The sequence below is a fragment of the Taeniopygia guttata genome, chromosome 13 (genome assembly GCF_048771995.1).
Source record: "Taeniopygia guttata chromosome 13, bTaeGut7.mat, whole genome shotgun sequence".
NCBI lineage: Eukaryota > Metazoa > Chordata > Aves > Passeriformes > Estrildidae > Taeniopygia > Taeniopygia guttata.
The window spans coordinates 6230330-6254259 of record NC_133038.1 but is presented as its reverse complement, the minus strand read 5'-3'; the positions used below and the strand labels follow the sequence as shown (position 1 = coordinate 6254259).

General features: G+C 43.6%; 1 protein-coding gene across 12 annotated transcripts in view; it reads right to left on the bottom strand.

The window, feature by feature from the left end:
* The window catches only part of SGCD (sarcoglycan delta), a 308895-nt gene that overhangs the window by 130245 nt on the left and 154720 nt on the right, over positions 1-23930 (bottom strand). Inside the window, exon 1 of one of the 12 annotated variants that reach the window (XM_072935313.1) lies at positions 7160-7382. The exons of 8 other annotated variants lie outside the window; for them this stretch is intronic. The gene's annotated coding sequence lies outside the window, so the exon portion shown is untranslated. Of the gene's footprint in view, positions 1-6260; positions 7132-7159; positions 7383-23930 lie in introns of those variants that run through there. 3 more of the 12 variants (XM_030283699.4, XM_072935314.1, XM_072935309.1) reach the window with 3 other exon arrangements.

Here is a 23930-nt window from a genome sequence, read left to right as displayed (position 1 = left end):
TCATTGCTTTTTTTTCTTTATTTGCAGCTTCTAGGATGGAGAAAATAGCATATCCAGCTGGGGCAAAACTTTATAAACATCAAAAGAATTTATAGCAACAGAACACAACCACAAAGAGCAACTTGCATCCATACAGTAGCCTGGTTTTGAGAATTTCTCTAGTTCTGATAAAATATTTAACTCACAGCTGCCCTAACAGATATAGAGCAAGTAAAGTACTGCAACATGTGCCATGAGCAAGACTTAGCAATACAGTATAAATTCATAACAAGAAAATAACATGGCAGTTGTAGATATCATGTTCTTTCTATACAAACTCTCACACAGCCACACTTAAGCAATATTTGGTTTCTAGCTAGTGTTTCCCCTCAAAATGTAAATACTACCAAAAAATTGCTCATGTCTGTAGTTCTTCAGGGAGAGAAGACAGGATGATGAACAGAGAGTGCTGAGGTGTGTTAAACAAATGAGCAGAGTAAGAAAGTCTGTAAGACTACTACCTATGGAACCAGCTAGATCCACCATCAGTAATCTGTACTGTGTGGGAGAGAGAAGTATGCTAGTAATAATTTAAACTTTGGTAACTTTTCCTGACTCAAACATTAAAAAGAATTAAGACACCAGACAAAAAAGTACTGCTTTGAAAGAATATCCAGTGGCTGCACTTGCTGGTGACACCTCCCTCCCTTCTGTTACTAAACTGAGAGGAAAGGCTGCTGCTGCTTAATAAGATTTTTCATTGCTTCTTCAGGAAAATATCAGGAACCACCACTTAATTCTGTAACAGTGGAGAAAAGATACTATTGAAACAAATACAGAAACTGGAAAAGAAGCATGCCTTCCAAAAGCCAAACTTTAAAGTGAGAGAGCTTAAAGATGTGTGCACAGCACTGGATCATCACCACTGAATGAACAATCCCACCTACAACAGGAAAAAAATGCAGCAGCCATATCTTTGCAACTTAGCTACAAACAGCATGACTATGACTACAAAAATATAACATGGAATGTGGGAATTTCACTAAGGGGCTCTTGGTTCTGCCCAAGAAAAGTAGTAAGTTTTAGCACAAAAGCTGTACACTGAGTCCTTATATACACCAACACTGCAAACAGGCAGTGTTGGGGGCCTGAGACAAAATCCAGCTAACTTAGGAAAGCTATTCATCCTTTTGCTTTAGCATACCTTAGAGATATGGCCCATGACAAGAAAGATTTATTAGTGTTTTTAAGACACTGGAAGAGCCCTGTCACCCCGCCTGCAGATCCGCACAGGCTGCTCACAGAGTGCTTCTGCAAAGAACCTTCAGCACTTTCCTTGAGCAGAGTTAAACCAGGCTCAGCTGAAAGGCACCAGAAAGCAGAGCTGGCTTTGAGCTTCCAAAGTTCACACCAGACCTCACTAGTTAGGGCAAATCTTTGCTCCATGCCTTCCTCCCTCCTTCCACCAAGTCCTTCTTGGCAGCAGTTCCTCACTCAGGGCGTGCAACCCACATTAACAATTCCTCAGGCAGAAAAGTGTTTTACATGCACAGGGATGAATTAACACCTTTCCCACATCAACACTGGCACTGTAACACTCCTGGCCACGCTGCCTTTGTAGGCTCAGTGAGGGCCATGAGTAGGGTGAGGTATCACATAAGGAATCAATAATGTTTCTCTGCTCCGGGGGTTTCTTTGATCAGCACTTGAAGGATGTATGTTTAGTAAGAGAACAATTTCAAGCTGCAAGAGGATGCAGTCTGGAAAAGCAGCTTCTGTCTTATGGGCCCTCCTGAAATTTGCTGCTGGAGATGTCCTGGAGCTCAAGGAATCAGCTCATTGCAGCAGGAAGGGCCCTGAGCCTTGCAGAGCCAGCACAGCATCTCCCCTGCCAGCCTGCCTGCCTGTAACTGAGGTGGATCAGCCTCATCAGAAAAACCAGCAGCATCTGACCCCAGGCTGACCTGAAGCACGGTGACGGGAACACGTTTGCTGAGATGAGAGAAGGTCTCAAATTCCCTCAGGCCTTGGACCTACATCTCCCACATCTGCCCTCTCTTTGTGTCCATATCACCAACATCCTCTTCTCTTTCTCTTTGTTTTCTGAAACAAAAACCTTTTTTTTTGGGCTGAAATGAAGGGGAAAAAAAGCCCTAAAAACCTTCAGAGGTGCTCTCTGCCATATCACTGGAAGGCATTGTACTTGTATTCACTAGCTGTAAATGCTCTGCAGATTCATCCTCTTTAATTTCTCTGTCTTTTAAGCGCACAGTATCCACCAGGTTCAAAAGAACAGGCATTGCTGGAGTGTGACTGAGAACAAAATCTGGTGTGAAGAAGAGTGTTTTGAGCCATCTATCAACAAGACATTTTCCGTCTCCGTTCCCCATAAAACTCTCTCAAGTTTGACACCCCCAGGTTCATTAATCCACCAGCAGCATATCCCAAAATTGATTTATGGCCATTCACATGGGTCAGACCACAACCTGGGTCTCCATAAAAAGGATCAGGCTCTGGAAAATGACTTCTCACTTGCATCATGGCCAGCAAGGGCTGAGTATTGGGGAACAGCCCACAGAATGAAATACTTGCTGGGATAGTTAGATCTCATGGAACTTTTCTGCAGGACCATCTAAGCCATGAACTTGGCCTCTGTGACTGTTATTGGTGTCCCCAAAGCTTAAATCTTTGCTCTCTGCTTGTCCCTCTATTTCTGTCAACAGTGCCTACCCCTCCATATGAGGAGCAGCTCTTCCCTGAGCTGGGAACACCATCACCACTCAATGCCCATTTCCCGGGTATCACTGCTGTGTGATACATGGCCAGAGTGACCAAAAGTAAAAGGAAACATCCTAAGGAATGTTCTTTTATGAGTAGTCTCTTTCAGTGGGTATACCACACGTAGTGTTAGTCAAACATCTGGCCTGATTCTGGCAAACATAAGCACATCAACAAGCTTTTTCTGATCTGTGTACTCCATCAGGGCACACTCTGCCCAGTCCACTGGAAAACACTTCTCTTTCCTCTTGCATCTTGTGGAAAAATGGACTCAGCACAGGCAGCTGGGGAGACTTTGGGGATTCATATCCTGGTAAAGCATCTCATTCAGATCCCTCAATGCTCCAGGCTGCTCCCCACCTCTCACATCTTGAAAGCTCTCGTAATTTCCCCAGCTGTTTGGGCTGGCAGCACTTTGACAACAAATGTGCTTGAGGATAAGTGCACTGCAAGAACCTCAGTTTATAAACCAATAGCTTGGAGCAGATGGACTCAACCAAAAGCTGAACGCTGGGACTGTCCTGTCCCTTCTCTGCATTCAAAGAACACTCACAAGTAAAACTCTAAACCTATTAGAATTTGCCAGAACAAACCAAAGTAACAGGCAGCTCCATCTCTGAATTGCATTTCCTAAGCCAAAAGTGATATTTTATTATGCTGCAAGAATCTGTCAGCAATGTGATGTCACTATTGCTTCTCTTCTCTGAGAAGGACAGAAACTCATCTGCTTTTTTACTTATGACAGTCTCTTTTAAATTTTACACTTTTTATTTGATAGTCAGCTTGTGTCAATACTTTCTTTTCAGAATTAAGAAGAAAATGGAAAGCTAGCATGGAAGCAAGAGTCTCTGCAGTGAGTCCTTTTATATATCAAGCTAGTCAACAGAGAATGTCTTTCACAAAATGCCCCACGATTTGTGGTAAAAAATTCACGCTGCATGCAAACACCACACCAGCTTTGCTGCATTCACACGCTGCTTCCTTTGCACCACTCAGATGATGTGAAGCACTCACAGCCTCTGTCCATCAGTGCCAAGTTTAGAAAAGCTCTTTTCCACCAGAGTGTCTCAGAGCAGGACGCACAAATACGAGAACTACACCAAAATAGCCAGCAGCAGGTGTGACTGCAGGAGGCTGTGGGAACAGCAAGAGGGATATCATCCACTGAGCTCGAATCAGAAAGCAAGCCACAGGAGGTGACACTTTGCAGACTCCTGCCCCAACACACTCTCACCCCACAGCACCAAGAAAAGAGATATGGCTTGTGGGAATGTGCAAAGCAGGATCATAATATGGATTTATACGGCTGGAACCCAACCAGCACGGCACAAATGGAGAACTGTGGGCTTGAGCATGTGCCAGGATCCAGAGTGCAGTCTCTGCAGTGTTCCTGCTCACACAAGTTAAAACTTTTTCTGCTGCATCTTCCATCTTCCCTCCCCATGATGTGCCTTCTGTGCTAACCCATTTGTTCTTTTGCACAGACTCACTCTCTTTCTGGTTTGCTGCTGGGAAGGGCCAGGAGAAGGGATACAGATATTAGGGTGTGCTAATGGCTCTCCTACCTATCTGCTTCCAAAATCAAGAGGCTCTGTCCACCCTGCCCACACATGCACACATTCTCCAGTCCTTCTGGATTCAGAGCTTGAATTCCTGGCCCAGGTGGAGCTGCACAAAGGTCACTGAGGAGGAGGAGCTGCCAAAGGTAGGGAGGAAACAGCAGCTCCCATGGCCCCGGCTGCTGGTGGTTAAGATGGACACATTCCAGCCTCTTCATATCTCTGGCTCTTCAGTGCTGGCAATCAGATCTGGGAGGTGGGATGCTGCATGATCAGAGGCAGGAACTTGAATTTTATTTAGTTTTTTTAACAATAAGCTTATAGCTAGCAGTGAAGAAGAAAACAGGATGACTGGTTGCCTAAACAAACACCTGCTGAGACAAGCAATAGAGATCCAAGTCTGCAGGGTAAGATGGCAGCCAGTGAAGGCTCAAGAAGTTCCAGATCATGTAAGACCTTCATTTAACACAGCATTTTCACTGCAGGTGTATTTTATGCAAAGCAAATTTTGAGCTTATCAAGCCTCTTTATTTCCCTCATATGCCTCTCCCCCTTTCACAGCTCATCTCTGTCCTTCCTCTCATTCCCTTTGCCCCTCATCAGCCTCCAGGAAGCCACAGTACATCCATGTCTCCTGTAGGATGCCCTTCCTGCACTCCAAACCCACAGAGTCTTCACTTGGCTCCAACAAACTTAACACTCTTCAGCAGCATTACTGGGAGAAAGCTCTGGTCCTGCCACATCCTGCATCTGTTGCCCTTTGGTGGGGAAGCTCCCCTTGTCCCTGAATTTTTGGGTTGCCAAGATGAGTGACTGTTTGAGCCCTGCTGGTTGCAGGCAAAGCAATCTGTGTCTGCTCCCATGAACCAGCCAGATATTCTTACACCGTCCCACTGCATCATTTGATACCCTTAATTCATTCCTTGTTGAAAGGAAATAAAAAAACAACACCATCACCACCACAAAACACAGCTAAAAAGCATTTTCAACACATCAAATAGCACTGCTCTGAAAATCCAAGGCAGAGGCAGTGGCAGAGGCAAGGAAGTTGGTGAGGTGATGCGAGGCAGACTCCTCCTGACACCTCCATCCCTTGACGAACGCGCGTTCCCGAATCCCGAGCCCAAGCCTGCCATATAAGGTGCTGATATCTCTGCAAAGGCAAGACAAGCTTTAATGCTGCAACTAAAAGGATGAGAGAACACTGCCTAAATCTGGCAGGTCCCTAAAGAGGGAGCGAGCTTTTCATCATAAATGTTTCTTCAGTTATTTGGGGAAAGAAACGCAAATCGGAAGAGAAGTTGCAGATAGAACAGCCCCTAAATTAATATTTTCCCTCCTAATCTTCTCTACGTGGCTTCTGACCGTGCTGTCTGTTGCAGTTTGCTCATGCTTTGTAAGAGACAGGAAAAAAAATACACAGACAAATCACAAGGCAATGATTATTACTGAGTTGCTGCCTCTCTTCACAAGCTCGCTGTACCAGGAATTGGCAAACAACCCCCAGACAAACATGCTTTCAACTCATTAAACAACTACAATACAATGCACTTATAAACGTATTTACTGTAACTGAGTCGCATTTTTCATCCAAATATCTGAGTGACACATGGTCCAGAGCCAATGTTTCAGTAGCTTTAGGTTGTGCACACACTTACTCCCCAAAATGAAGAAGTTGGGGATTATTTGGGTGCAGCATTCCCTCAGCCAGAGACACGGCGCGGGCGTCACTTTGCCTGCAGCTTTACTATCGACACAAATTTAGCCAGAAACCACCACCCAGCCTCAGACTGCTCCCAACCCTTCGCAAATGTGCTACAACTTCCCATTCTTGACTCTTTTTTTTGCTGTAAGAAGCAGCTGAAAGCAAGAAGCCCCTTTGCAGAGGCACAAAAGGAGGCAAATCCGCGCGGCGCTGGCGGGACAGAGCAGGGCAGCTCTTACCTCTCCCTTGGGATGGATGAACGTCCGGAGGGTGCCGGAGCCTGGGGAAGATGCAGCTCAGCGTTCAGAGCAGCACGAGGCCTGGCCTGTGCTCATGAGCTGCCCCTGTCAGATTTTCCAACAGCAGAACTGCAGCCAAGTCCCTGCCCATGCCTGAAGAATTTCCTGAACAGCATTCCCGTTCGTTTTCTAACTGCTTTGAAACCACACTGTCTGTACTTCAATAAGGCTTTGTCAGGCCAAGTTACAGCTACTGGGCTGGCTCCAGCGAGCAATTGAAAACACATGTGTTTTGCATTAAAAGCCCCCTTCTCCCTGCACACATTCAGACACAGACACCCCCGTCCGCACCCAGCCCCGGAGCCTGCCTGCCCTGCCTTCGCTGCCATTTCGGCTAGAAGGAATAAAGGGATTATGTTGGTGGAGATTTTCTTTGGGAGAAGGAAAAATGGGGTGGGAGGGATGCCATTCCCACTGATAACACCTCACCCTGCCTCCTGAGCTTTGCTGGGGCCATGGGCACCCAGGTGAACAGCCAGCTTTGCCAAACCCCAACTAGCAAGGAAGCACAGGAGATAAAATTTCAGTTCACCACTACTCTCCCTTTACCTCTGTCTCTATCTCTTCTAAAACTATCAGAAAAGAAAGCGTATTTTTAGCATCTCTAGACTCAGTTCAGCACATCAGAACTGTATCCTAATCTTGACACATACTCCTGTATCTGCTTATAACTAAAAATAATACAACTATTTTTGAGTACTTTTATCCCTCTCTGCTTTCCAGCTGTCCTAACCTTTATAACCCAAAATATTTTAAGCACCTTGCACCTCTTTTTAAAGAGCATTAACACCGCTCTGGCATTGGCTTAAGGAAGAGAAATAGAAGATATAATGTTGTACCTTTAATCAGAATGGGTCCCAATTCTTAATATCTGTAATCATTTCCAGGCAGCACCACGGGTCAGGGCAGCAGGCGTGGGCTCTGCAGCTCGGGATGCCCTGTGCCTGGCATGTGCCTGTGAAGCAGAGCTGGAGTAGATGTGGAAGCACACATGGATGTCCCCCTTATTCCACCACAGCTAAGTCCCACCAAAGATGAAACACAGCAGCAGAGTTGTCAAGGTAACAATATAGAAAAGAGACAGTTTAAAGAGAGAGAGAGAGATTTTCCCCTCCTAATGCTCCTTTTCAAACCCTGCACTCCACTTCTTTGGGGTTATTCTGTTCTGTGGTTTGCTGAGGTGTGGTGGGCAGGTGAAGTGTTTACATGGGATAAAGGCAGTGGTGATTAGAAGCAAAGAGAGCTCTGACCCAGCACCCTCTGAAGGCAGAGGAAGCCTGCTGCCTCCCACGGGCTGTGGCTCCAGTCCGTGGCAATGCAGGATCTGCCTTTCACCCTTCAGCAGAGAGCTCCTACAACACCCACGTGGGATGCCCCTGTGGAAAGCCTGGAGTTCATCCCTCCAGCAGCACTGAGAGCTGCTGTGGCCACACCATGCATGGCTCTTGCCTGCACTTTGCCCTGCTACCAAAATGCTGTTTCCTTCTTCACACAGGGGTCAGCAGTCCTGCCCTTGTGCACAGCCAGATGTGGGCAGCATGCACCAGCCCCAAGCTGAAATCAGTGGGGATGGATCCAGACTAGGATGCTATTTTGCAGAAGACAGGACAGGAGGAAACCACACGGTCATCCTGCCTCAGTTTGCAAGACTTTCAGACAAAAGATGAGCACACACACAACCACTGCTGATAGCATTTCAAATGTATTTGCACAGCTTGTGAGGAGTCAGCTTGTGCCAGAGCAGAAATCTGGATCACAGATCAGAAGAACTGTCTGTGCAGCTCAGAGTCTCCTCAACAAACCACCACAGCCATGGTAATACTCTTTGGGTTGGCAACCAGTAACAGCTGAAACCAAAGGTGCCTGTACCAAAGTCTCTTGGTATAAATAAGCTGAAACAGAAAATTATGAACTGCAGATTCACATAATTAGATTTTCAGTTGTACAAGACAATCAGGTATCTGCAGAGCTGTTTGCAAGATGATAGCAGTCTGTGCCTTCTGTCTTAAATTTCCCTGTGGTCTTTATTCAGCAGACCAGTTATGGATGGGGCAGGCAGTAACTTCAGTGGATCGCCGTGTGTTTTGAGTTAAGCACATGCTTTAGTGCTTTGTGGTCCAGGACTTTTTATGGCAGCCTGGCTCTGGCAGGATCATTAGTCCAATCATCTAAAACATGGCAGTACAGCACTTTGAGATTAGTCAGTTCTTTACATAAATACAGTAAATCAGTGGGTTTCAAATTTTTCTTGCTGTGCGGACCCCTAAATATTTGACAAAGGTGGTGCATACCCCTGTAATCATTTCACAGAGAGAGATTCCTACATACCTTACAAAACCCCCTCTTAACTTGTCATTTTTCGCTTGGGGATAGTCCCCAGGCCTCCCACATGTCTGTGGACCACAGGCTTAAAACCACCGCTGGAGGTAACTTAATCCCTTATTAAAAATCTAAATGATCTCTTCTGTTTATGTGATGTACTTTCTATCTTCAGAATATTTATGCAAGCTAGCAGCATGCTGGCAGGTAGAGACATGGGGAGGTGACAGCATTAATACTGCATTTTTTCCACTGGCATAATTAGTAGGCCAAGTCTATAAATATTTACATTAAATCTGTCAGGCATCACACCAACCTCACTGATAACTTCAGGGGTGTCTTACTGTAAACTGCATTAATGCCTCACTATTTTGTCATCAAGTAACACATAAAATGCTCCTTCAAGCTAAGCCACTTTGAGGAGGTTGTTTTTATCTCTTTCTCATTTGGGTGCAGGGTTTAAAGACGCTTCAAGCATCAGAACTGTGGCTCAGGGACTGTTCTATTTTTCTGTTATTGAGCTATCATTTGTATTAGTGCCAGCACGACCAAAAATATATGAACCTTGTAAGCATAAACCTTAAGTTGATGTCGACATAACTATCTGTGTAACTGCTATTATTCCTCAGAACTGGCAGGGTTATGAGGATTAAAAAAACCTACTAGAGCTCTTTGGGAAAATGAAAACAAATTAACCCCCCTCAAAGCTTTAGTATCTTTGCAGCTGGAGACTGCAACACATGGGGACTTCCATTTTGTGCAGGAGATCCAATCCACCTGGATCCATGAATTTCTACACTATGAAGAGACCTACAAAAGACAGGAAGGAAAGTTCCTCCTCTACCATTTATACCTGCCCTGACTTTTGACAGCATTTTCTAGAAGCAGCTGGAATTTATTTAATATTTACAGCTGAATTATCAATATTCATAATTAATTTCATTTAACAAATAATATCTATTTGCGTACAAAATGAAACTTGAGATTTTCATGCTGTGCAGATTTCCAGGAACTCTCACTAGCATTCTCCAAACCTACCTAAAAAATTCAGGGAAAACCAAATATGCAGAAAGAATCAGCATGTAAACACAGGTGTGGGTGCACCTGGAGTGGAGGAAGAAGTCAAAATGAAAATTTTATTATCTGAAATAATTAAGCAATCCCTTGGTTTGAGCTTTCCTTCCAAATGACTTCTTTTAAAATCCATTAAATCTCTCGAAGTATCACAATAGAATAAATATAAATGTTTAAGTATTTTTAATGTCTCAACTGAAAGAAATCATCTGCCAAATTATTATTATTTTAAATCGCCCTCAGCCTTGGAGCCTTTTAAGAGATCTCTGGAGTACCCGTGTGCAAAGGGAGAAGCCAAGACTCATTTCAGCTCCATCTCCTTAAATGCAGAATGAAGGGAGCTGATGGATTAGGAAGTTAACTATTTAGGGTCAGGAGCAGCAAGCTGAGGGAAGGCAGCTATTGGCATTCCTGATGGATTCACCCAGCCCTGAGCATGCAGAGAGGATGGAGTGCAATGCAATGAGATAAAGAGGGGGTTCCCCAAACTTCTGTAGAGAGTGGCAGTAGCTGTAGGGGTGGAATGCTGCAGTGAAGGGTAAAAACCCTTCCCTGTGTGTGTGTGTGTGTGTGTGTGTGTGTGTGTGTGTGTGCAGGGAGTGAGTCTGACCTGATGGCAGGGAGCAAAACCCTGTTCTAGTGCTGGGAGTGCTGAAGGCACACAGGTCATCAAGTAATCACACAGGGGTGAGATGGACTTGTTGGACAAGTGAAAAGGAAATGGGAGAAAATGAAATGTGTGTGTGTGTGTTTGAACATGACTGTGTGCTGGAAGCAGCCAGACCTGCAGTGCCTGCATCCCCCCACATCCTCACCCACTGCTCCAGTTTCTTCACAGGAGATAAATATGGCTACTTTTCAGAAAGACATGTAAATATAGGACTGGTCATGAGATGCAAGATCTTCTAGTTCTTGGAAACTAAAGAGAAAGAGGGACAAAGCTGCTCTTGTAGACGGGCGTTCCAAGGATGCTCTAAACTTCATGCAGATGAGAAACTCCAGGAACAGCAGAGGTGACCCTGGAGACCTTGATACCTGTGACACTGAGTTATTTAGATCTGAGTACTAAATCTTCCCCTTCTATTCATCCCAGACTTAGCAAATACTGCAATAACATAAGCAAATCAAAGGAAACACAACAAAAAGTCCTGGTTTCATAGCAATGTTACAGGTGAGCTGGGCAGCAGCAGGTCAGGGCAGGAGTCAGTGTTGCTTGCACAAGGCCAAAAATACAACATGATTTCAAGAGAAGGACTGAGCTTTCATGAGAGGCCAGACTCAGAGAGGTGCTGCTCAGGGTGTGGAGTACAGAAACATTCACATCTCTGCTGCTGCTATGAGACAAGGATCAAAGTGGCAAAAAGTCATCACCAAAGGCGCCTTCCACTGCACAGGCTCAGGAGAGCTGTCAGCAAGGGAGGGTGGAGGATGAAGTACCCAGCACACCTGAACAACAGCAGGCTCCTGCTGCCCTGTGCACACAGTGATGTGCAACACCTGCACTGAGAGCAGCCTGCTCCTAAAGCTCCTTTCTCCTTAGGGTCCAAACCTGCAGACTCCCTGAGCCCATTTGCAGCCTGCAGTGCTCCCAACAAGAAAGCTCTGTGCTGTGCTCCTTTCCCCAAAAAGCTGCAGCAGTGTTTACCTGTCAGCCAAAAAAGACACAGCCAGGACCTCACCCAGCCCACCCCTCTACCCCAGCTGCTGCTTGGTAATTATTTTGATGATTTCAGCCATTTTCAGGCTCTTCTCAGAAATAATTTAAGGCCAGCAGAGCTTGTTAATAGGTAGAATGGAAAGTGTTCCTTTTCATTTCTCTGGTAACATTAATGTAATTATCCTGAATAATTCTCAAACTACGTGGGCTGTAATTTCAAGGCAATATTACCATTACAGAGCCCTGTTCTTCCAACCAGCATGTGTCATACTTCCCATCCAGAGGTTATTTATCAATAATCAGAAAGGTCTTAATTTACAAACAATAGAGTCTATTCATTTGCAGCATGACAAAGGAGCAGGATGGGTGTCACCAGGCAAAAAGATGTGCCATGTCCCTGGCTTCTACTCCTCTGGCATAAGAAATGCAAGGGAAAAAAAAAAAAAAAACACTGCAAAGATTAATTCCATACAGATATAAGAGCAAATATTCAGTTGGCAAGGCCAATAATTGTTCTACTATTAAAGTCTTAACAGTATCCAAATTCATTACTCTTATCTGAGCAGCCTCAGGCTTCGTTCTTTCAGAAATTAGGTTCAAGGCACAGAGCTGCTCTCTGAGCTTTGCTTAGATATGTGCCCCGACCACGACACATCATCACCTCAGCCTGCAATAATCATCTTCTGGGGGAACATTTCAGTTTCCCTGCTAGGTCTGTTGTAGCGGAGAGTTTTTGAGAATGGACGTGTCACTCTTACATTTGATGCAGAGCAGTTTCTGGTCAGGCAAAGCTGTTCAGCAGCCTGTGCTCATCACAGCCTTTCCCTTTCCAACCCAGACTATTTTTATTCTGCCAAGAAAGAAGCTCTGCTTGTACTTACACTTAGGTATCCTATTATATCACAAAGTTTAGCACCACCCGATGCTCCCAAATTTGGCTCCACAGAACAATTTCCGTAGGCAGCAGATCTGTATTTTCTCAAAGCAATTAGCAGGACTCTTGCAGAACGCTAACGAGGAGCCTGTCAGCCCGTCAGCAGCCCCGGACAGAGCCATCTGTTTTAACCAGCTCTGGGGTGTCATTCTGGACAGAAACACTTCTGCATTATCCTGTGAGACTCCCGAGATGGGCAGCAGTGACCTTCATCCACAGATCTGACCAAAGGAGAACTCTTGCCCTCCTCCCCCTGTGGCAGCATTAGGCCCTCACCATCAGGCTAAAACTATCCAGAGCACACTGGAGACAGCTGAAGGCATTTTTTACAATGAGGGTGGTGAGGCACCAGAACATGCTGCCCAGGAAGGTCCCTGCACACTTTCAAGGCCATGCTGGACAGGGTCTTGACCAATCTGATGTAGCTGAAAATGTCCCTGCTCACTGAAGGGGGCTTGGCCCAGATGATTTTTAAAGGTCCCTCCCAACCCAAACCATTCTGTGATTCTAAAACCTGATGTACAACATCCTCTCTGGAACCAGCAGCAAGGAGACGAGATCTGGTAACCAAAATAGTGACAATCTTTGGCAAAATTTTGCAAATTCTTTCTCTCTGCTTATATTCTGCAAGAGGTGCTAAGGCACGTGCTGTTCATAAAGCAGCTCCTGACAGAATGCAGATACTTGGAGCTGTAGCACATTAAAGAATGATTGTGCTGATATATAAACAAATGCACACATGCTCACATATTTTGAGTTTCAACAGAGAATACTGGGGAAGGTTTAAAAAGCAAATTGCTTAGAAAATTAAGCTACACTGAGATTGTGTCAAAAGGAAGGAAAAAAGATGCAATGGCTTGAGAAATAAATGCATGTTTGTATGTCAGTAATTACACCTGACCTTTTCCAGAGAACTCAGTATGGCAGAGGCATATTGGTGAGGATGTGTACTCCAAGGATCACGAAAAGGCCCTTGTGCAAAAATTCCAGACGTGGATTTCTCTACAGAGATACACTCAAGATCTCTCAACCTCAATATCTCTGCTTCAGTCACTGGCACGATGTCGCAAAGGGTAAAAAGCCATTTAATTGGGAAATCCCTTTATTTCTGTAGCTATTACCTCTCAGTTTTGCAGAGGATTCCTTGTGTTCTCCTATACCTCAGCAGGTTTTAGAGCCTGGGCTAGGAGGATTTCCTGTGTGTTCAACAGCATCCATAAAGGCTGCAGCTTCCAAGAGAGCTGCTGAGACCATTTGCACTTGCTCTGCTCTCCCCTTCCAAACATTTATCTGATTCAGCAGCTGGTGAGGTTTGACCCTCACTGCAATGTCAGAGGGCTCCCAAATCTCTCTGTGACACCAAGAGTCATGCTGAAGGTGGCTGTAAATGTTTGTTCCCTTCAGAATACAGAAGAGAGAATCAAATGTCCTGTCCCTTCCTCCACAGAGTCAGCATACAATTTGATTCCTAGCACTGTCTCTTTATCCTACAGCCTAATAGTTATGGTATTGGATTCCTTGTGAGCACAGTGACCCCAGCAGCCCCTCCCCACCATGCTGCAGAAACCTTCACTGCAGAAGGAGAGGAATGGAATGAAGTTCCTCTTGCAATACTCATTTCTATATGGCAGAAAAAAAAGAGGCTCATTTTGTGACTCCTCTGCGTGAGCAAAACATCCTGTGGTTTGGCAGCAACAGGATCTTCTTCTCGTTAGTAGGACACAGGGAAAACCTTGCCACATTCGTACATTTTGAAGTGGAATTTCATCACTGCTGTGATTAATGTCAACATCATTTCTGCCCTAAATTCTTTCTTCCCTCAGGCTAAAAATACCTTCCTGGATTTCTTGCTATTATCCAATAAGAATCACAAAGGGAGAGAGGACAAGGAGAGGAAAGAAGAGAGAGGTGCTTTTTGTCTTTCATCCAGACTTTGTTTTTGGGCAAAGTAGCTGTCAGGGAGGTAAGAGAGATGTTCCAAAAAAGTGAGGGATTTTATCTGCCCACATTTCTCCCGAGGTTATGATAAAAGTTTATGTGGATGCTTCTCAAAGAGTAGAAGAGTTTTCATGTTATGCGTCACTCAGAGATATATTTACAATTGTAGTTTATGAAGTCACTAATTGTTAATTTTAAAAAGTTTGCTTCTGCCTTTTTTTTTTTAAATAAGTGCCCTTGTGTCTTATTCTCAGATCTGTCCTGCCTTCTCCATTTCTGTAGCTTAGGGACATGCTCAAGCTGGTAAACTCCCCCTCTGTAAGAGCAGTGAAAAATTAAGCAAAGTGAAAAATTAAATCCCTTTCCTAAAAACCCATTTCTAAATGCAAAGACTAGAGGGGAAGCCCTATGAGAAGCAGCTGAGGTCACCAGGTTTGGTCAGCTTGGAGGAGACTGAGGTCAGAGCTCACCAGGGACTGCAGCTCTTCCTGAGGGACAGTTTGGAACGGCTGGAGCTGCGCAGGGGAGATTCAGGATGGAGATCAGGGACAGGTTCTTCCTCCAGAGGGTGCTGGGCACTGCCCAGGCTCCCCAGGGAATGGGCACAGCCCCGAGGCTTCCAAAGCTCCAGGGGCATTGGGACAGCACTCTCCAGCACGGGGTGGGATTTTTTGGGATCGTCCTGTGTAGGGCCAGGAGATGGACCTCAATAATCCTTGTGGGTCCCATACAACTCAGGAGATTCTGTGATTCTACAGTTCTAATCAATGGCTGGGTGTTTTTGTAACCCCTCACCTTACTGGAGACCAGCAGAAGAGAAATCAATGCAGAGCATTTACCCTCAGCTGTCTGTGAAAATAAACACATGTATTTAAGAAGTGTGATATTTACGTCACAAAAATTGCATTGTAGCAGTGGGGTTAGATGTGAATTCTGCAGCAACTGTTTTTCAGCCCCAGAGCATCTGGCAGGAGCAGCACTGGGCTGTGTTCCCATCAGTGCTGCTGAGCAAAGCCTCCTCCTCTCACCCCTGCAGCTATTTATCATCATCATCATCCTCACACAAATCTGGGAGCAGCTTAGTGGTGGCACAGAAGTCTCCATCCTGGCTGCCACGTGGAGGTTAAACTGATCTGCCTGCAGCACAAGCCCTTTTTTTAACCTAAATCACACAGGTAGTTCCTAGGCTTGAATGGGAGCAGGTGGGGGAACACGTGTTGGGAGCACGGTCTGGAACAGTCACCGATTTTTATGGGTTCATCATCCCAACACATAAACTTTCTCCCAGCAGGGCTTCTTCTCACTTCCCTGTTTTTATTATTGCACAGCAAGACCTGAACAGCAAATCTCTCAAAGGTTAACAGGCCTGTCCAGAAAGTGCAAGAAACAGACAGGCTACAGTCCATGAATTTTAATGCTCTACATGACAACAACATGCTATTTCTGTACTGGAGAGCAGCCCACAATCAGCACTATTTCAGTGATTGTGAGAGATGACAGAGGCCAAGGAAAGGTGCAGTAACAGTTGTAAGACAACCTGCCTACAAATAATAGAAGACCACCATAAAGATAGGATGGCAGAGAAGCCCCAGCAAGGACACCTCCACCTGCAAAAGCATGTTATGTTTCAGATGGTGATGTCCATGGGAAATTAGTCCATCTTCCTTCTAGAGGAAACCCTGGTGGTGTCCACAAATGACACCCTAATGCTGGAAGTTCCAGGTTGTTGCCAGCAAAAGGACAGAAATGCACCCACACACCTTCCTCATCCACCTCATCCTTGTGTTTTGAAGCAAGAAATGCTTGCAGGTCCTGAAACACCTCTAAACCAGCATGCTTTAGGAGGTATTAAAAAGAGAAGAAAAGAAAGCTGGCTAGTTGTGCTCAGCTCTTTACTCACTGTACCACAATAATGCCTCTTACACCAGGATCCAGAGAGTTCTTAGCCCTGTCTGCCCCCAATTGTTTTCATTTCTATATAAAGACAACCCCAAGGATTCCTTAAAGATAAAATCTGTCACAATTAGGTGTTGGCATTTCTTCATAATTGCTTTAAATACTTCAATCTCAAGGAAATGTGGTTGAAAATGCAGGAAAATTATGCTGATTAGTTGCTCATAATTAGATAGATTGAATAAAACCTGGTGCTTAGCATGTTTTGCATTTATATAGTCTTTATACAAAATTAACCTCAAAGATATCTCTATAATTTTTTAGTCCTTTTCTATCAAGCACATCTGATCTGCAAAGGATCATCTGCATAAACAGACACCTCTTGAGGATTGCTTATAATCATTACTGTGTCCACAAAACTGTTCTCCCAGCACTCCACTTCTCCCTTCTGCTATTTATGAATAACTCTTCTGGTTATTTATGAAGCAAATAAGTCTTATTTCTATGGTGGGGAGAATGTAGGAATAAAGAAAAAAAAAAAAAAGGCATTGTCCCACCACTCCAATGTCCTTCAACCAGCATTTAGCCAAAACTATTGCTGAAAATGTTACCTGCTTCTTGAATCTAAAAGCAAGGACAAATATGTACATCTGAGCACAAAAGATGTCTTCCCCAGGGAGCACTGATGAAGACAGAGCTACTGGCAGACCCACAAACCCTATTGCCAAAGGTTACTTGTGGATGAAACTTCTTTCTCCTGGCCCAGATTAAGAAAATCCCTAGGACTGATTGTTTTCCTATGCAAAATGGCCCCTTGTTCTGGAAGCCCTATTAATTTTCTTGGAGAACACAGAATTAGCTAAAAATGCTTATGAGGACTAAAAAAAGACAAAATATATTTATGGAGATTCTTTCTCTGCAAAGCAGTCAAATATATTTTCAAACCCATATAGAAGCACCTCTGTTTACTACTCTGAGTATCTGCATTTTTTCTCTCTGTGCGAGAAATTTTTCTTCTCCCTTCAGAGCACCATCCCCCTTTCTAAGCCAGGAGAATATGAAATAAATATGGTACTGCATATAAACAGCACACAATATAACAGAGCTTCTAAATTCAGAGTCAGCCAAAAATATCAAGTTTTTCTTCCTCAGTGATTGATGCCCTCTAGAAGAAATAATAATTATATGGCACAAGGAGGAGGAAAAAAAAGCATGTTGAATAATATAAGCATTTAGTCAAATCATAACTGAAACACTGAGAGGGAAAACGCTTTAAAACTGCTTAGCCAGAAAAAGACAGCATTATCTGTAAAACAGATGAAAAAAAAACACCCTCCAATAAGAAAAGAAGTTCAGAAATTTGTTATACGCTAATGCCATCTACCAGACATCAGTGGAAGTAACAGAGAGAAGTGTCAAAGAAAATAACAAATACAACAGGGATTAAGTGAGTACTTGCGCACAGCCCCAGGTCTTTATTTTCTTAGCAAGTACTGAATCCCAAACCTTGTTCTACCTTTTCTTTCTTTCTTAGAGAAAGGACTCCAGGGCATCCATGAATGCAAATATTTATCATTTATTTTAATTGGCAAAGCTGCAGAATAATCTTTGAAATTCCCCTTCCAAAACAACATTGAGGAACAATATTTAGCTACACAACTTTGAGCTGTCATTATTTTTTTCTTACAAGCTGATATTCTCTTATGCAAGGGAAAAAAAACCCTTATTTTGCCAAATTCTACATTGTCTCAGGGCTTCTTCAGCCTGCCCTGACTGTCTCAATCAGTGAGACCAAACTCAAAGAGCTTTACAAGTGGTTGCACTGACAATTTAATCTCAATCTTTAGCTGTATGTGGAGTTTCCAAGGGCTGCCTGATCACTCTAAAGGGGTTTCTACTTCTCTTCTGGTCCCAAATGGCCGCTGACTTACAGCCAGCTCCAAACAACACCCCAAGGAGTTGTGCCAAGCTTTAACAGCACAGCTGCTTTCCTAGGAGAAAGTTTTCCACCTCCACTGAGGATGTACTTTTCCAACCCAAAGCTTGGGTTCTATCCATCAATGCTCCTTTTGGACATCCACCAGAAATAATCAGCCTGTTCAGTCTTAGAACTGAAAAACAGATGCAGGTGCAAAATCTGCCCCTGCCATGCCATGGACACAGTGTCCATCTATCTGCTGATGCAGAAAGTGGGAGATAGATAAAGCCATATCTAAACCCAGCAGAGCACAATGTGGACCTGGAGCATTTTGAGAGGCTCAAGAACACTTCCAATTCAAAAGGAACATCATCTGCACACGTCTTTGTTCTTTCAGACAAAACCTCATTTCCTCCTAAACTTACCTACAAACTACCCCAAACTTCTACCTAAACTTACTCCAAACTAAGATTTGTTAGATTTTCAGTCCTTAACATCTCTTCAAGAAAATATTCGAGAAATTCTGACAATTAGAAAGAATCTAATTTTCTGTTTAAATGCATTCAGATCAACAACATCTCTTTGCATTAAATTTACCCTTTTTTTTTTTTTTTTTTTTTTTTTTTTTTTTTTTTTACTCCCTCAAAAGAACTCCACCATTTTCAGCAGTATTTACAGATACCAACTAACAAAGGCACTACCCAGAAATTCTGCCAGTATTTGTCTCTTTCTGTTCTTCCAGAAGGGCAGAAACAAAAGCTTTTTAGTTGCTACACTTGGTCTGTATCTGCACTGGAAAGGTTCAGTGATGAAGCCATGCTGAATAGCCACTGATTAAGAAATTGCAGCAGCTCCAGGAGCTGCTGTTGATTCAAGGTGAGAGGAATTGCACCGAGCTGGAGTTAGCTGGCAGTGCACAAAGAGGAATTTCCATGTTGTCAAAAATCTTCCACCGTGTCTGATTCTGGCATTATTTCCTACTGGCTTGCTAAGAAAAAAAAAAGAGCCCTCATCACACTCCTCTGGTGCTTTCTTTGCTCCTTGGATGAATATTCTTTGAGTGCAAATACAATGTTCAACAGCAGCAATTTATTTTCTGTCTCTCACAGGAAGGACTGGAGGCAAGGAGCTGGAATCAAGTTTTTACAGCCAACCCTCCCTGCCAGCTCTGAGTTCCTCTCCTCCTTCTGCCCTTTTTCTGTGAGATCACAGCCACAAGGCCACACCAATGTGGTGCTGGTCCTCAGCCCCATCTCTACAGCTCTAAGCCTGCCTGACACTCAGGAAATTTCACCACGAAGATCCAGACCCAACATTCCTGAACTGCAGCGAGAGGATGCACAGGCAGCCCCAAACTGGGCAGAGAATCAATACTGGGGAGGAATATCTCAGTATTATTGCAATACAAGTCTAGGATTTAAACAGCCCGTGTCAGAAGAGCTGAGACATGCCATCACAAAATTTTTATTAGCTATCCATTGGGCTTTTAAGCTTCCAGCTTCCCAGAGTAACAGTTATGCTTGAAATCATAAACTTCTTTTTCCCCCTCTGCCTCCAAAACTGCAGTCACACAGTGCAACAATGCTTAAGCTTGCTAGCTCTCTTCTCTTCAGAGCAGTCACTGTTTCTGTTTGGCTTTTCTTTTCTTTCCCAGGGTTCTGGTAACATGAGGGTTAACGGGACAGTTATTTGAATGAAAGGCACTTCCAATAAATCAGCAGATAGCAAAAAGGAAAAAGCACTAGAGTAATTTCTTCTGCTCACAATTTCATTATGTTCTTGGCTTTGAGCCATTATAAGGTAAATCAGTCAAGTCATGTTGCACAGACATTTCTGAAAGAACAGTTTTTTAAATCACTTGGTAAGCCACACTCCTTGTTTTGAATGGAGAATCCTGCTTATTTTGTATGGCACTTCATGCCCATTTAGAAGTTGTGAAAAGGAGAGCTGCAGTCAGAGCTAGAGCTGTGATTTGGCTGCAAAGAGCACCTCATGGAACTGTCCCAGGGCCCACATTCTCCTTTCCTTGCTGCACCAGACCTGATGACAGCATCCCAACAAATGGACACACTCCCTCTCCAGTTCCCTTCTGGCAACAAACCCTGGGATAGTGCTGAGCAAAGAAGGGATCACTGCTTGCAGGACATTGGCCTGGGCAAGTCTGCTCAGCTGGGGACATTCTCTAGGGCTCTCCCTAGATTTCACTCCCATCTGCTGTTCTCTCCCCAGTCACTGGCTCACAGCTCCTCGGCAAACAAGGAAAAATGCAAAAATACCCTCTTTTCACCACTGGGAAGGCTGTCCTGGGATCAGACTCCCAGAATAAGGGTATGCTGGCAAAAATATTGCAGTTTTGACAGTCTCTTCATTCTCCTTCTCCCCCACAACACTGGTGTGATTAAGAGGGGGCAGAGCAGTGATGCAGCAGAACATCATGGACAGAGGAATGGGGGATGAAGACAAGGCAAACCCCACATATCTGCCCTGAAAGTACCAGTTCAGCCCTGCACAAACTCTCTCCCAGCCATTTTATTGGCTTCAAACTTCACCCACCATCATTAATGTTCAGTATTTTCCTTTTACAGCTCACAGCTTTCAACTAAATGGGCTCATTCTATTTCCCCCCATTCCCACATTGTAGCCCCGCAAAAGCCCCTGAAAGTACCTTTACCTTCATGATCCAGAGTCTCACACAATCTACTAAAACACTGAGAATCAGTTATAGAAGCCATACATAAAAGCCAAACACACTCTAAGAATCTCAGTTTAACCCAGGAAAAGCATCCTCACGGGCACTCCAGCAGAGAGAAATCCCAATTAATGCCTTGCACAGAAACACAAACTCTTCATGCTCAACCCTCAGATTCTGAGGGGGAGCCCAGGGTTTGCTGAAAGGAGCTGTGGCACACTTTAAACATCTAATTTGTGGCTGTTCAGAACAGAGTGATGGCTGCTTGCTTTTGCCCCCCAGCCATCCACCAACCCCTCACTTGGCCTAGGTTAGCACAACAGGCAGCTACTGCAGGAGGCAGAGATTCCTCACCACTTTCTAAACTAGCTGACAGACTCTTCCAGCTGCTTTTCAATGCATATTCCACTGTCAATCAAAATTACAGGGTATAATTAAGCAGGCAACAGCCAAGCAATGTCTGTCTTCTACCCAAGAACCCAATGAACAGATTAATTTACCAGTGAAATAGAGTAAGATGAATTCCTCTAAAAATAAACCCCTGAGAGACAAGGCACCATCAATTTCTCTCCTATCTAGTAGCAGGTTAAATATCTTATTTTTTTCTGCAAAGTGGAGTTTCAAAAGTTGTTAAGAACTCAAACCTTTCTGTACCATCCCATATTAATAATGGTGATCTCTGTTCAACTTGCAAATTCAGCCCTGGAGGCATCAATGGCTCCTTCAGCCTCATGACTGGGAAAACATAAATGGCACAGCATGTCAGAAGGATGATGAGGTGCCACACAAACCCACCCCAAGCTGTTGTAGTTTCCTGAGACCTTCTAAATACCTCGCTCTACCTGACATTTCTTTGTGCAGTAGGAATTATATTCACTTTGCATCGCTGAGCTTTAATTACTTCGACAACTTGCAGGGGACTTTTAAAATAATAATTTATTTAATCAACAAGTTTTTTTCATTGTAATGTTTGGTAGCAGCAAGAGATCATGCTAAGATAATGAAAAGCATTGGAGCAGCTGAAAACTTAATTAAAACATGTAAAAATTAATTATGCCGCTCATCATTGATTTTGTCTGAAAAAGCTGATATTGCAAATAGGAAATCAAAAGCAAGGAGGTCATGTGGAGAATCACTGATGCAAAAGTGATATATTACAGAAAAAATACACCCATGCTGAGAGGAGCCATTCACTCCAGGTCGATGATCCCGTGCTGAGCTGAATTCCATCCCACATCACTAAACTGCCAATCAAGCATCAATAAGGAGGCTGATTAAGGTGAAGCCAGTAGAACAGAGTACATAGAATATGATTGTTATGTAGATATGTGAAATCAGAATCACATGATTAATGAAGTCAGCTTTTGCAGGATCTTTTTGCCTCTGTAGGAAAAAAAAAAACCCAACAAAACAACAACCAAAAAAAAAAAAAAAAGAGTTTAGTAGTGTAATTATGAAATGTCACTTCTCAGGTTCTCCAGAAATTCCTGAGATGTGTGCCCGGATTAGGACTACACACCTTGGTGCTGGAAAAAGGATTTATAGCATCACTTGATGTCCATAACTAACCAGGACCTGCACTCAGTCCAGTGTTAGGGAGGCAAGGGGAGCAGCCAGGTGTTCGTATCCCTTCTGCTTTATTCTGGAAAAAAAAATATACTGTCCTCTGTTTAAATAATAATTCTATTTCCCTCCTGTCAGCTCCTGAACTTGTTTATGCAGCATATTATATCCTATTTTCACTTGAATCAGTAGAGCCACTTAAGGTACCCTTTGAACAAAATACCACAGTACAGAAAGGCCAACTTGGTATCAGCATAAATTTTATCCACAGCTCTACCTTTGGGCAAGTCACTTGACTACTGCAAGCCTAAAGCATGGAATGAAGGAAATACTGCTTTATCAAACTCAGCAGAAAGATTATCTAATACTATATAATATTTATAAAGCACTTTCTGATCCTCCAGTAAAAACCATGGAAATGTAAAGAAGTACTGGCCCAGATAAGGGTTAAGAGCAGAATCTTTTTTCCAGTGAGAGCTCTCAAATGACCTTGCAATGTTAGAATTTATTTTCAAGGCAAAGGGAGATCTGTCAGGTCTAGGAGCCATGTTTTGCTCTAACTGCAGATGACTTGCTATCAACAAGGAAACAAGTTTAGTCACTGATCCAAATGTCAGGAGCTGCCAAATCAGTGCTCTGATGAAATGTCAGGAACACTAACGTGGTTTCAGGGTTTCCCTGATTTAACAGCCAAAATGGAATCTGGTCACATTCTTTTACTCCTCCAGGAATATTACAAATAACCAGCAATATATACATTACCTAGCCTTCTTCAATTTCTTGGAAAATGAACAAACTAAAAAAAAACCATCTAAACCTGTAAATATTTCCACCTCTGCATTTTAGAGGAGTCTGATCTCCACATGCTGGAACTTCAAGAGTACAAAGGGCCCATTTAATGAGAAAACTAAAAAACTCAAGGATTTTCACACACCTGTAACTGCACCTTGTGCAGGAAGATACTCTGCGAAGGGAGGCATCCAGTCATAAGGTGAATCAAAATACTGAGAATCATTAACAAATATTTAACATAATAGAATGTTCAAAAGACAGGAAGAACAAAGCAGGCATGCTCAGAAAAGATAATTGTATACTTTAAGACTATTTTCTTAGCCAACAAGAAAAATAAAATCAAACCACAATAACCAATAGCTTTTATTTAAATTCATGAACCTAATTCCAAAAAAATCTCTCTTTTGGTTAAAGCAGCCAGATGTTTCTAAATAAAATATTTAAAATATTCCTATGCTGTGGTCAGAAATACTCTGTGGGGAAAGAATGGCCATCAAATCCTTGTCACAGCACAAGAAAAGTGCTGAAGAATTTCAGTGCTGGGAGAAGCTGCAGATGCCTCACATGTTGGGCAGCTGTAAGAAATTCTGCCCCAGCTATTAAATACAGAATAAAAAAACCTGTGTAAGAAAATTCCACAGTGCTCATTTCATTGATTGCACAGGTATAACTAAAGAGACCCAGAATCAGCTCCTTTGTTCAGACAAGGAGCGTGCTGCAGGTCCCCTTTGTGCACAGGGGACTGGCAGGGACACACCTGGAAAGGAGCAGCAGGGGCAGGCAGGGCTCTGCAGCAGCAGGAGTGGCTTGCTGTGAGCAGAGGAATGGCAATT